General features: G+C 40.0%; 1 protein-coding gene across 2 annotated transcripts in view; it reads right to left on the reverse strand.

Annotated features, from left to right (window-relative positions):
* casz1 (castor zinc finger 1) overlaps nucleotides 1–12,407 on the reverse strand; it is a 600,579-nt gene that overhangs the window by 357,008 nt on the left and 231,164 nt on the right. The gene's annotated exons all lie outside the window — the stretch shown is intronic.

The following is a 12,407-nucleotide window of genomic DNA, read 5'->3' on the forward strand; positions in this document are numbered from 1 at the left end:
TCTTCATCCCATCAACTTTAACTAAATAGTGCATTTAATATTTTCTTAAGATAATTATTGAGAAAATTTAAAACATCATTAACTTGTGCAAGAAAAAAAAAAATTACAGTAGTCCTTCCTATTAAGAGAACTAGCAAATGCATGAAAGAGTCAAACCCTGCTTACTGTATATCTGATACCCTTCTGTGGAATAAAGGGGTTCGTACGGCTCCCCAAACCCGAACACAGACAGGCTCAGAGACACACACGTGCAAAATAACACTTTTTATTTCTTCCAGGGGCAGCTCTATTTCCCACTCCCCATTTCAAAGCACAATACACAGCTTGTAAGCACAACACTATTGCTCAGTCCCTTTGTTTCTCTCTTTCTTCTTCCTTTTTCTCTTTTTCTCTCTTTCTTTTTTCCTTTCTCCTCTGCAACCTCCACTCCTCTCCACACAAGCTTCGTCTCCCTCCTCCCAACTCTGGCTCTTCGAATAGAGTGAGGCGACCTCCTTTATGGTGCCCCCGGACGTACCCCAGGTGCTCTGGGATCCTCTTCTGGCAGCACTTCCGGGTGTGGTGGAAGTGTTGGAGTCCAGGGCTCCAGAACTGTCCAGGCGCCCCCTGGCGGAGACCATGGGCAAGACCAGAATTGAGCTTTCAAGCTCCCAGCCCGTGGCCCCAGTGCAATCTGGGGGTTTGGGGTTGCCCTCTCGTGCTCCAGGGGAGGTATTGCCATGAACATGTCCTCACCCCTGGTCCTTCCATCACATAGGCATCCCGGCCTTCATAAACAGTATATTTGACATCTATTAATCCAGGAAGATGATCAAATGGGATTATTTGATTACATTTTGACTTTGGTTACAAAATTTTACGCAATGGTTTATATTTTTTTTTTTCTTTTGTGACCAAATTATTTGAACAGCATCATCATTTCCTGACTTGGATTAAGGAATTTCAAGGTTTTTTTAATGGAAAGTGGAAGATGCTAAAGTTAACTGCTGTTACATAAAGTACGAGGGACGTTCACAGAGTTCCTACAATTTTAGATTTTCATTGGAAACGGTGAAGGTGGGAGGAGTAGTCATTGGTCGTGTCTGAGAGTGTCATGTGACTGGCTCTGTCTGGCAAGTCAGCTGCCCTTGAAGTTTAGTATAAGAGTTGTCACCCTGTGGTGAAGATGGCTGCGCAACTTATAAACTGCAAAGACGAACAGTGCTCTGCCATACACTATTCTGGGCAGAAGGTGTGCCAGGAGCACAAATTCATCTCCGCATGTGTGATCAGCATGGGGATAAAGTTCTCTCTTGTAGAGTCGTCTGTGACTGCATTGAAATGTTTGAAAATGGCCGTACTAGTGTGACCGATGTAGAGCGCTCCGGAAGTCCAGCTACAGCCATGACCACGAGGAATGAAGAAAGAACCCTGGAACTGATTCGAGAAAACAGAATAACTTTTTGCTGATGGCATTAAAACATTGGTATGATGCTAGAAAAGTGATGTCATTTATTTCTGAATTAACATAAGTGTGGAAACTTTTTGAATGTCCCTCATATTACTTACTGTTTTTAGATTTACAGTAAACACAACTATGAGTAGTAGAAAGTGTAATAAGGTGAATAACATCTCAGGGATATTTTACAGACTGATTTACTGCCTATTATTTCCAAGCAAAATATATTTGTTAAGATCCTAATAATTTTTCATGATAAAAATGGTTTGTTTAACATGTTTCTTCAAGATAGATAGATAGATAGATAGATAGATAGATAGATAGAAATTAAAATGTCACATATTTCCCTACATCACTACGCCAGCACCCAAACTTGTGTGCATGTTGCATAAATTTACGGATGGAGCGCAGACAGGAAAATTAAATATCCCAATTCAAACTGAGGAAGCTTTTCCATAACGTTATAACGGTATAAACCCAGACTGAGAGATAACAGTTTAACATCCAAATTAGCACCTAACCCCTTCCCTACTCACTGAGCTGAAGAGGGGCCTCCCCTGTGGAATGGCTTCAGACAATCCTAATTACATACAGACCCACCTTTCAATCTATGTGGATCAGTGATCTTCGACCTGTGACCAAATCAGAGCAAAAACTCGCGTCTCTAAGGTTTCTGCATTGGCCTTGAGTCACAACCTCTATAATAAAGGACATTACTGAATACCCAGCCTGGCATTATAATGCCTACCTGAATTTGTGGTGGTATTAACCTCTGTTAGCCAGGGAATTTTGAACAAGACTTTGTTTTTAATTAATTCTTGCATCTCCATCTTACATTTAAATGTTCTTTTTTTCAGTCTTATTTTTGCTATTATAATGCGTCTGAAATAGGCAACCACCTTGCTGAGACAATTTTAAGGTTGCCTAAAAATTGAAACCAAACATCAATACTCTATCTTTAATGATTTATTTTTAATTTACACAGTAACACCTTGTAAGGCCTGACAGTCAACTACCGCTGTCCCTGAATACCTATAATATATACAGTAAAAGTGTGATAAGACATCTTGATTATCAGGGTACTAAAAGTGAACTGAAACCGAGTGTGTGGAATTCATTCCCTTCATGGAGATTATCTCCCTTTGGTTATTTCATTAGGTATCTTCTTATGTACTTCAAAGAGCTCCAAAAACACCCTAAAGCCAGTATCCTCTGTCTGGGATTGATATGTTGCTGCCTGAAAGGGACAGCAGCTACATGGGCACACCTGGCATGGGAACACCTGGCATAAATCCCTTTCTCAGACATTTACATTTAACAAATTTAAAATGCACTACTCTAGAAGAGACACTTTGAAGAATTACTTCAAGGTGCTTTGATCTTCACCCATGAGCACACAACTGCCAGCCTAGAAGATAATTTGGCATATACCAAGTATTGTGATACAAGGCTAGAAAACAAGCTAAATGAAAAAGGAAGATTTGCTGAACTGTAGAGAAGTTTATTTCTGCTTTTTACCACTCTTGTCTTACAGGTGGCACTGCACTCTTAGGAGCACTTGACATGACAAGAAGCTCATAGAAGATAATTATTAGTGTCCATCCATCCATCCATTATCCAACCCGCTATATCCTAACTACAGGGTCACAGGGGTCTGCTGGGGCCAATCCCAGCCAACACAGGGCGCAAGGCAGGAAACAAACCCTAGGCATCGCGCCAGCCCACTGCAGTAATTATTAGTGTCCTGCAGTATAATTTTGTTAGTAACATTTTCCACAATCTGGGCCCCTAACCCACCAACATCAAACTCAAGGCAGGAGGCACCCCTATACTTGTCTACTCGTGCACACAAGTTTGACAATTAAACACAAACAAAATGGCGCCCTGCTTTGGATGAGTTGTAGAATCGAGGTCCTGACTCTCTGTGGTCATAAAAGGTCCCTTCGTAAAGAGCAGGGTGTATCCCGATGTCCTGGCTAAACTGCCCACCGCAACCTGGTCTTTCTAGTCTCCTAATCAATCTCTGTCTCTAATTGGCTGTCTCTCTCACTACTTCACCACCTAACAGCTAATTTGTGGTGAGCATACTGGTACAAAAATGGGTGCCATCACATCATCCAGGTGTATACCACACATTAGTGGTGGCTGAAGTGGCTCCCCACTCACTAATATTGTAATCGATTCAGTTAGCCAATAAAAGGTGTCATTTTGCTTGACATCTCACTACATCCACAATGGCTAACACAGTGCAACACCCTAGTGCCTACTAGACCTACACTAAAGACAATACTGAACTTATATTGTGTGTTACCGACAAGGCCCAGAAACCCTCAAATGAACAACTGTACAAATACCAAGAGAAGCGCCGACAGTAACAGTGGACGCAAGTGCTTTGGTGGGTGCCAGCTGAGATCTGCTCATGGCCTGCTGTGGTCATTGTCTGTGTGGAGTCTGCATGTTCTACCTGTGTTTCCGTGGATGTTTTGGGTATGCTGGGTTCTTTTCACATGTAAATCAGGACTGTTTTACCAATCTGAAGTGGCTCTCGAGAGAGAGAGTGAATGTGTGACTGTACCATGCATTGGGCTGGCTTTATGCCCAGGCTTAGCTCCATCCCTACTTAATGCTGTTGAGATCGGCTTTTGTTTCCTGTCATGCTGTAAGTTCATGAAAAAGAAGAATAGACGCAAAGTCTGTTGTTAGTCATTAGCACTAAAACATAAGTAATATGGTACTTATAATTTGTTACTAACCCTCACCTATTCTGTTTCTCTTCTTGTTACTCAAATGTGGCACTTGGTGGCACTGCCCACCTGCCCAGTTGTTTTGCCTGCCTAAGATAAAGTCATCCCTGATGGAGGATCACAGGAATTGTGGGGTAGAGGGGTCCTTTCATTGGATTGGCTGGCCCAGCACTGTCCCAGCTGTGGAATGGCCAATAGGGGGAGGCAGCTTGATGGCTGAGGTCTCCAGGACTCTGAACAAATCCAAATCATATTATGGGATATCATCTACTGTTAAATTCTACCCAGTACATGTAATACTTTTATTTTACTATTATACTTTATTGAGGATTTGTTCTGTTCTGTGTATTGTACTGTATTGTATTGTATTGACTCCCTTCTTTTTGACACCCATTGCACGCCCAACCTACCTGGAAAAGGGTCTCTCTTTTTGGGAGTTTTTCCTTGTCTTCTTAGAGAGTCGAGGCTGGGGGGCTGTCAAGAGGCAGGGCCTGTTAAAGCCCATTGCAGCACTTCTTCTGTGATTTTGGGCTATACAGAAATAAATTGTTTTGTATTGCATTGTAGTGTGTAAAGCACTTTGAGTAGTGAGAAAAGTGTCATATACAGTAAATATAAAGAATTATTATTATTATTATTATTATTATTATTATTATTATTATTATTATTACAATATGCATGCCCAAAATTGCATTTCAACACACAGATATCCAAAGCCTTGATCTAAATTAGCTGTGATGCACTCACTCTCATTATACACTTTCACATACTGTGACACCTCCATACAAATGCATATTTATAATGTTCTTGAGCATTTGAATCATATTGTATACACACACACAAATACAAATTACTCAAATACTTTAGAGCACATTTTAAATCTAAGCATATATTTTACAGTATTTATAGAGTCACTTTTTGAAAACTCTAAATACATAATAGTGGAGATAAAGTTAGTGTTTTAAACTCTTACATAACCTTCCTCAAACATGTCATACTATGCTCCTTGAGTCTCACATTCTGTACACTCATTCTCAGTATGTGCATCACATATACGTAAACGCGTACGCGCCACTCTCCTGACACTTTCAGGTGTCCTTGCTCAAAGATGCCTCTCTGCTAACTCACATGCATCCACACATATCGGTATCTTTGTGTTTATGCTTCTCAGAGTATCCCAAGTCCCCCTTTCACATGTGCTTCAGATCACCCACTATTGCAAAGTGTCATAACGGTAAAGAGTGTGGAGGTGTGTGGATGTGCAGATGAAGATGACATTCATGCTACATTCTACAACGGGCTTTAAAAAATTAAATAGTTAAAGAATGGTTGCTGAGAAAATTGAAAAAAAAGACATGGCCTGCCTTGCATGCATAGGCCCTGACACTCATGAAGTCTTGTGCTCGAGGGACTTCCATGTACTGTGCAATGTCCATTAAACTCAAAGGTCCACAAACTTTGACATCTTCTGCATTGCCCAAACCACTCTGCTGTGCATCTTTAGAGGGTTGACAGAAAAGGGAGGTTTTGAGTATGGCAAGCCAAATTATTATTTAGTGACATAAGTTGCGAAAACCTTGAACATTTTCAATCTGAATTCCACAAATGTCAGCCTACGGACTCTGCACTGATTTCAGTCACAAATTCTCTTAGATCTGAACAAATGGATTCCTTCTCCTCTCTCCTTATCCTTCTCAACCTTTCATCAGCCTTTGATATCATTAACCACTCCTTGCCTTATATCTTCCCTAATTCAGATTGCAATCAGTGGTTCTGCTTGGGACTGGTTCAAGATCTACCCCCCTGAACGTTCATTTTGTGTCTCCTGGTCTACCTCCTTTTCTTCTCTACAGAAACTTTCCACAGGATCACTGTTGGATTCGCTTCTCTTTTCTCTCTCTATGTTTGTTCCTGAGGCAATGTTACTTACAATGTGCCGAATGCCCTCTTCTATGCGGTGATCTGCTGGGGAGGCAGCATAAAGAAGAGGGACGCCTCACACCTTGACAAACTGGTGAGGAAGGCAGGCTCTATTGTATGTATAAAGCTGGACAGTTTAACATCTGTGGCAGAGCGACGGGCGCTAAGCAAACTCCTGTCAATCATGAAGAATCCACTGCATCCACTGAACAGGATCATCTCCAGACAGAGGAGAAGCTTCAGTGACAGACTGAGGAGATCGTTCCTCCCACACTATGCGACTCTTCAATTCCACCCATGGGGGGAAATGCTAACATTATGCAAAGTTATTGTCTGTTTTTACATGCATTTTTATTAATCTTTAATTTAATATTGGGTTTTTTTTTATCAATATGCTGCTGCTGGATTATGTGAATTTCCCCTCGGGATTAATAAAGTATCTATCTATCTATCTATCTATCTATCTATCTATCTATCTATCTATCTATCTATATATCTATTATATAGTGCCTTTCACATCTATCTATCTATCTATCTATCTATCTATCTATCTATCTATCTATCTATCTATCTATCTATCTATCTATCTATCTATCTATCTATCTATCTACTTCTTCTCATTGCTTCTCCTGTCACCACTATGCTGATGGTGCACAGGTCTTACTCTCATTTCCCTCTTACAACCCATATGTTTCAGGCCTGATCTCCAGCTGTCTTTCTGCCACCTCATCCTGGATGAATGATCATCACCTTAAACTTAACCTTTCGAAGTTAGATATCTCATACTTGCCTTATGATTTTCTTTCATCAGATTTGTCTCTAAGCATTGCTCTTGATGTCACAGTCACAGTCAGAAATCTTAACAGTACTCTGGACTCCTTGTTTTTATTCATCAAATATATTTATTCAGTAACCCAATCTCATCTTTTCTTTCTTAATAACATTCAGAAATTTCGACCCTACTTCACTAATTATGAAATGCAACTCATTCTGCAGGTGCTGTTTCTCCATTGGGTGGACTGTTGCAATTCCTTCAAATGCTATCCAACCTCTCCAGCTCTTCTAGAATGCAGCTGCTCCACTGGTACTCTCTGTTCCTCGTTTCACTCCTACTCCTCCTCTGCTTTGGTCACTTAACAGGCTGGTTGGTTGGTGCGAAGGTCCAATTCAAAACTCTTGTCTTGATCTACGTTTTCTTGCCTGGTTCAGCTCCTCAGTATCTCCGGCTTTTGATTTCTATTTGTGCTTTCAAGACCCCTCTGTTCTGACTCTGCTTGTCTGCTCACTGCACCTCCTCTTGCCAGATGTCCCAAAACTGAGCAATGCTTCCCCAATCTTGTTCCAAAGTTGTGGAATGATCTCCCTTTGTCTATCTGAACTGCACCCAATTTACTCATTTTTAGGTATCTTTTGAAAACACACCTTTTCATTAAATAATTCCAAACTATTCCAGAAATAGTGCAATTTTGTTGCAGATACAATTAGGGCTTTGGAGTTCAGACCCTGAGGTTGTTACCTCACATCCTGCCACTAACACAGTCACTTCACTTGCCTTTGTTTCAATTGCAAAAACAAAAGAAACTGAACCAATTATATCCAAATATGGAAGTTGTCTTAGATAAAGGCATCAGCCAAAAAAGAAAAAATAATAATAATAATAATAATATTACCACTCCCTCTTGCTAGGACTTATCTTGTTCTCTGTTGCTTTTGGTGTTTGCACCTTCTAAACATTCATATATATATACTGTATATATATTGTGGAAGACTGCCGGCTTCGTGCTCCGGTCCTCACCCCCAGGCCGCCGGGAGGAGCTCTCCCGACAGCAGGATCGTGCCCCGAGTTCCAGCAGGGCCTCATGGACTATGTAGTGTTTATACACAGCCCCGCTGGATACCTTGGGGGCCACCGGGAGTCGCTGTAGGGGGGCTCATGGGCTCTTGTGTGCCCTATAACCCGTCACGGACACGTGACAGGAAGGAACGACGTGCTCCCGGGTTGAAGAAAAGGACTGTTTTCCCTGACCCGGAAGGAATAAGGGACTTTTGACTGATTGGACAGGAACACCTTTGGGTCAGGGGCTATAAAAGGACGCTGGGCCAGTCCAGACACTGAGCTGAGCTGGGAGGTAGGAGGTTGAAGTGACTGGGCGAGGAGGAGAGAGGATTATTGTGTTTATTTAGTTTGAGCAGTGTGGAGGGTGCTTTGTGCATGTTATCAATTAATAAAGAAGTCTTGGACTTTTATCCGGTGTCTAGCGTGGTACCTGAGGGTTCGAGGGAGCACTAGCGCTCCCTACTGCCACTATATATATATATATATATATATATATATATATATATATATATATATATATATATATACACACAGTATATATATATACATACTGTATATACACATAAGATATATATACACACACATAAGATATATATATATGTATAAAATTGCTTTTTAAGGTACCTTGGATAAAGGAATCTGCTAAATTATTATTATTATTACCACTATCTCTCGCTAAGATGTATCTTGTTCTCTGTTGCTTCCTAAGATGTATCTTGTTCTCTGTTACGTTTGCTGCTTACTTATTATTATTTATTAATTTCAGATATCTTAACACATACTTAAGCTGTTCAGATCTCTGAAATCCATTCAAAGGTACTGCAAAATAAAGTCCTTTACATTTAAAGGTATCTAGAATACAAATTCTTATACCTTTAATCCATTTACAGAAATTCCGAATACATTTTATATTACTCTTAAATCTGCTTAACCTAGCTCAGGGTTGTAGGGGATTTGGAGTTGCCAGATAACCTAACCCGCATATTTTCGGGGCTCACACTCAGTGCTAATGTGCGACTGCCAGGTAACCTTATATCTCCACATATTTGGGGGCTGATGGAGGAATGATTGTGCCACAAGGGAAACTGCACAAGTACTACAAGAATAATATCAACGTGCAGGACTTAAATCCGGGACATCAGATCTGTGAAGGGGCAGCACTAAACACTCAGCTACCCAATACAGTACACATTTAAAGTTCTAAAAATATCTTCCTGTGCATTTCAGACACCCTTAAATACATATTCAGATAACTCCAATTGACCTTGTATGCATTTTATTATTTCTTGAAATGCATCTGTGGTATCTGAAAATGCATTTAAGATATCATCAAGCAGACATTATCAAACGTGGATGCTTCATTTTAAGATACCATAAACCTCATTTTATGAGATCTTAAAATGCACTTTGAGCTATCGCTACGTGTTAATTCGACTTGCCACACACCAGAGAGATGTCAGAAGCGGAGTGCGACGCGAACGCAGCAGAGCAACAGGAACCGACTTGAGCCATCTAAATTATTCATTCACCAGATGGATTATTTTTCGTGGTATTTTGTAAAGGAAAGAGACCGTTTTTTTTTGTTTTTTTTGTCTACTTGCCCAATATTTCTTATTGAATTTTTATTTATACAACTAGCACGATGAACGTTTGAACGCGGCTTGACCCTCAACGCTTCAAGAGAAGAGAGACCGGAGAGACGAGGGGCGCAAGGGACCGTACACTGGCCGGGATCTCTGCGCTAAGTCTCCGTCGTTAGGGCCCCTTTCAAAACACGACAGCTACTGGATTTTCTTTCCTTTTCGTTTTCTTCCAGTGCTATTTTCGCACACACACATGTGCATAACAAAGGGGGCTATGACCTTGTGTGAAGGATAGAAAAAAAAATATGCCAGTGCCCCAAGGGAACTCGAACTATGTTCCATATTGCTATTAAAATGTCTACAAAATTTAATACACTCTGCCCCTCAGCTAATCAGTCCTTGGATGACAGGCGTTTTCTTTTTTTACTCTACAAGCAATAGCACTTGTGTTATGCATTCAATTGTAACAAAAAGTTACCAAAATCTACTTTAACATTGAATATGAAAAAATATATTAGCCAGACCCCCTTACCAATAGAGAGCACGGTATCCTAATGTCAATGAAAACTTTAGCATGGACGGAGCTAAAGAATGTGATTTCAATAATTAGAATTGATTTCGCGAGCGCTCTCGAGCCAGCCTGAAAGAAGGCGACAGCTGCGGCGCGCGCGCGCGCGTTCACCTGCACGCGCCACTCCGACACGCGCCTAGCGGAACAGCAGCTAGCCGCGAGCTCCGCAAAAAAGTGGGTGACGCTTTTAAAAGTGCATTTCACGAATTTGTTTTATTTCTGAACCCTTGTATCGACCCTTTATCACCAAGACCTCTTTTTAAGTGTCCATTGATTCAGTTTATATTTCTTTTTCACCGTGTTCAACCTGTTCCCTTAATTGACCGATCTATGCATTTTAAAATGTAAAAAAATGTTTCAGCACAATATAGCTGACGCTATGGCCCAAATGATCCACTTCTTCCTTCCAAATTTTTTCTTAATTTCCTCTTTTTTTCGAGTTTCGAATGCCGTCACCTTTAATCTCAAGACATACAGCTTTAGCTGCTACTTTAATATCTTCCTTGCCTTTATTATTACGAAATGATTTTTCACTCCTCCGTCTATTTCACTTCTCAATGCTTGGGGCTTTTCTTCGATACTTTACACTACTATTTTCTCATTAAAATTTTTATTATTAGCATTTCTTGCCAATTTCAATATACGATCAGTTAAAAAAATACATTTTTTGTCCACCGTTGTGCTCAAGCTGCTTTACAAAACGTCAAAGAAAAAGTTGCAAGAAAAGAAAAACAAGAAATAAATGAGAATAAGAATGAATACATGACATACCAAAACTAGTAACGATAAATAAAGCGAAACATACCTACACAAGATATACAAGTAATAGATGAAGTACTGTAACGTTCTTATTTAAGGATTCATTTTTAATTCTAAGGTTTAGTCAGATGGCCAATGGGGACAGGAAAAAAAACCTCTAGGAATAAAATGCGACATGTGCATCTAAATGTATACATGTGTAGGTTTTTCTTCATGTTCCTCATTTTTCCTCTTCAATTCCAAAGGTGCATGTGTTTGTTTGATTAACACACTGCAGTATGTCAAACCTTTATACACCAGCTGGATCATACACGTTTGTGAGTGTCTTACTATTGACTGGCACCCCATCCAGGACTGGTTCCTGCTTTGTTTTGCAGAGCTCCATCCACGTGATCCTAAACTTGGACTAAGTGGATTTGAAGCTGTGGTTCTCAAATACATTCCTAATAACTCGATGTGGCTGCAGGTTTTTGCTCCAACCAACTTCTGTTTTTAATTGAACTCCTATCCTAATTAAGCAAGTTGTTTTTTTCCCCCCGAGTTTCTATGTTTTGGGGTGAATGTTAAAATAACTATTGTCGCTTTCCCACTACAGGACCTTGGTTTTCAGTTTTCCTGTATGATATATACACTTGTGGTCCTTGGCCACTTTTGTGTGTTGTGTTCCCACTGCACAGAACTCCAGCCTTTATACATAGTATGCAATGTGCAAAAAAAGGGCGATGCGGCCTGAAATGAGGCGTATTCAGGAGTACACGGTGTACCTCCCCACTGCTTAAATGTGGTATATGGCGCAAGTGCGGCTGGAAATCGCATATAAAGAGTGACGCCATACAAAATGGGGCACTTCACCTTCACAGATAACTCTTCAAACTATACAAACAAATCTGTAAGATGGCAGCAGTGATGTGCTCAACCAATCAGCACAATTCATTACCCAAGCCCCACCCACGATAGTTCCTGGTTGAATGAAAAGTGTGCAGCCTGGAGAAGGAGCTAAGAAAGTACCAGGAATGACAAACTGACAGAGTCCTAGTAGTGGGAATGCAAAAGAAGTTTCTCAATTCCTAAACAGCAACTGATTCCTGAAATAAGTTTCTGTGGTGGGGAAGCATCTTAGTTATTTTTATTTATTTTTTTTTTTTTATTAGACTTTACCAATTATTTACATATGCTACATGGGGTAATTTGGTGTTTTTTTATTTGCTTTTTAAGATTTTAGTTAAGATCATCATCATATATAGTTTTCATTCTGCAGTTCCAGGAGTTCTGGTTATTTATTCCATTATTTACTAATGAGCATGTAAGAGGGTCTGACACTGAAGTAGGTGCAGCATTTTGGCATTAAGTGCCATTGGTATCTGTGCTGCTTGTTAATTATTATTATTATTATACGATTAAGGGAGCAAACTACACTGAAAAAAATAAAACTTACAGGAAAATAACATTGAGAGAGTCAAAGATGTGTAGCTATATAAGAAATACAGATTATTCTAAATGTTTTATAAATGTAAAAATCACATTTCTGTGCCTTTCTGAATGTAGAATAAAAAGA

This window comes from Polypterus senegalus, chromosome 6 (assembly GCF_016835505.1).
Source record: "Polypterus senegalus isolate Bchr_013 chromosome 6, ASM1683550v1, whole genome shotgun sequence".
NCBI lineage: Eukaryota > Metazoa > Chordata > Cladistia > Polypteriformes > Polypteridae > Polypterus > Polypterus senegalus.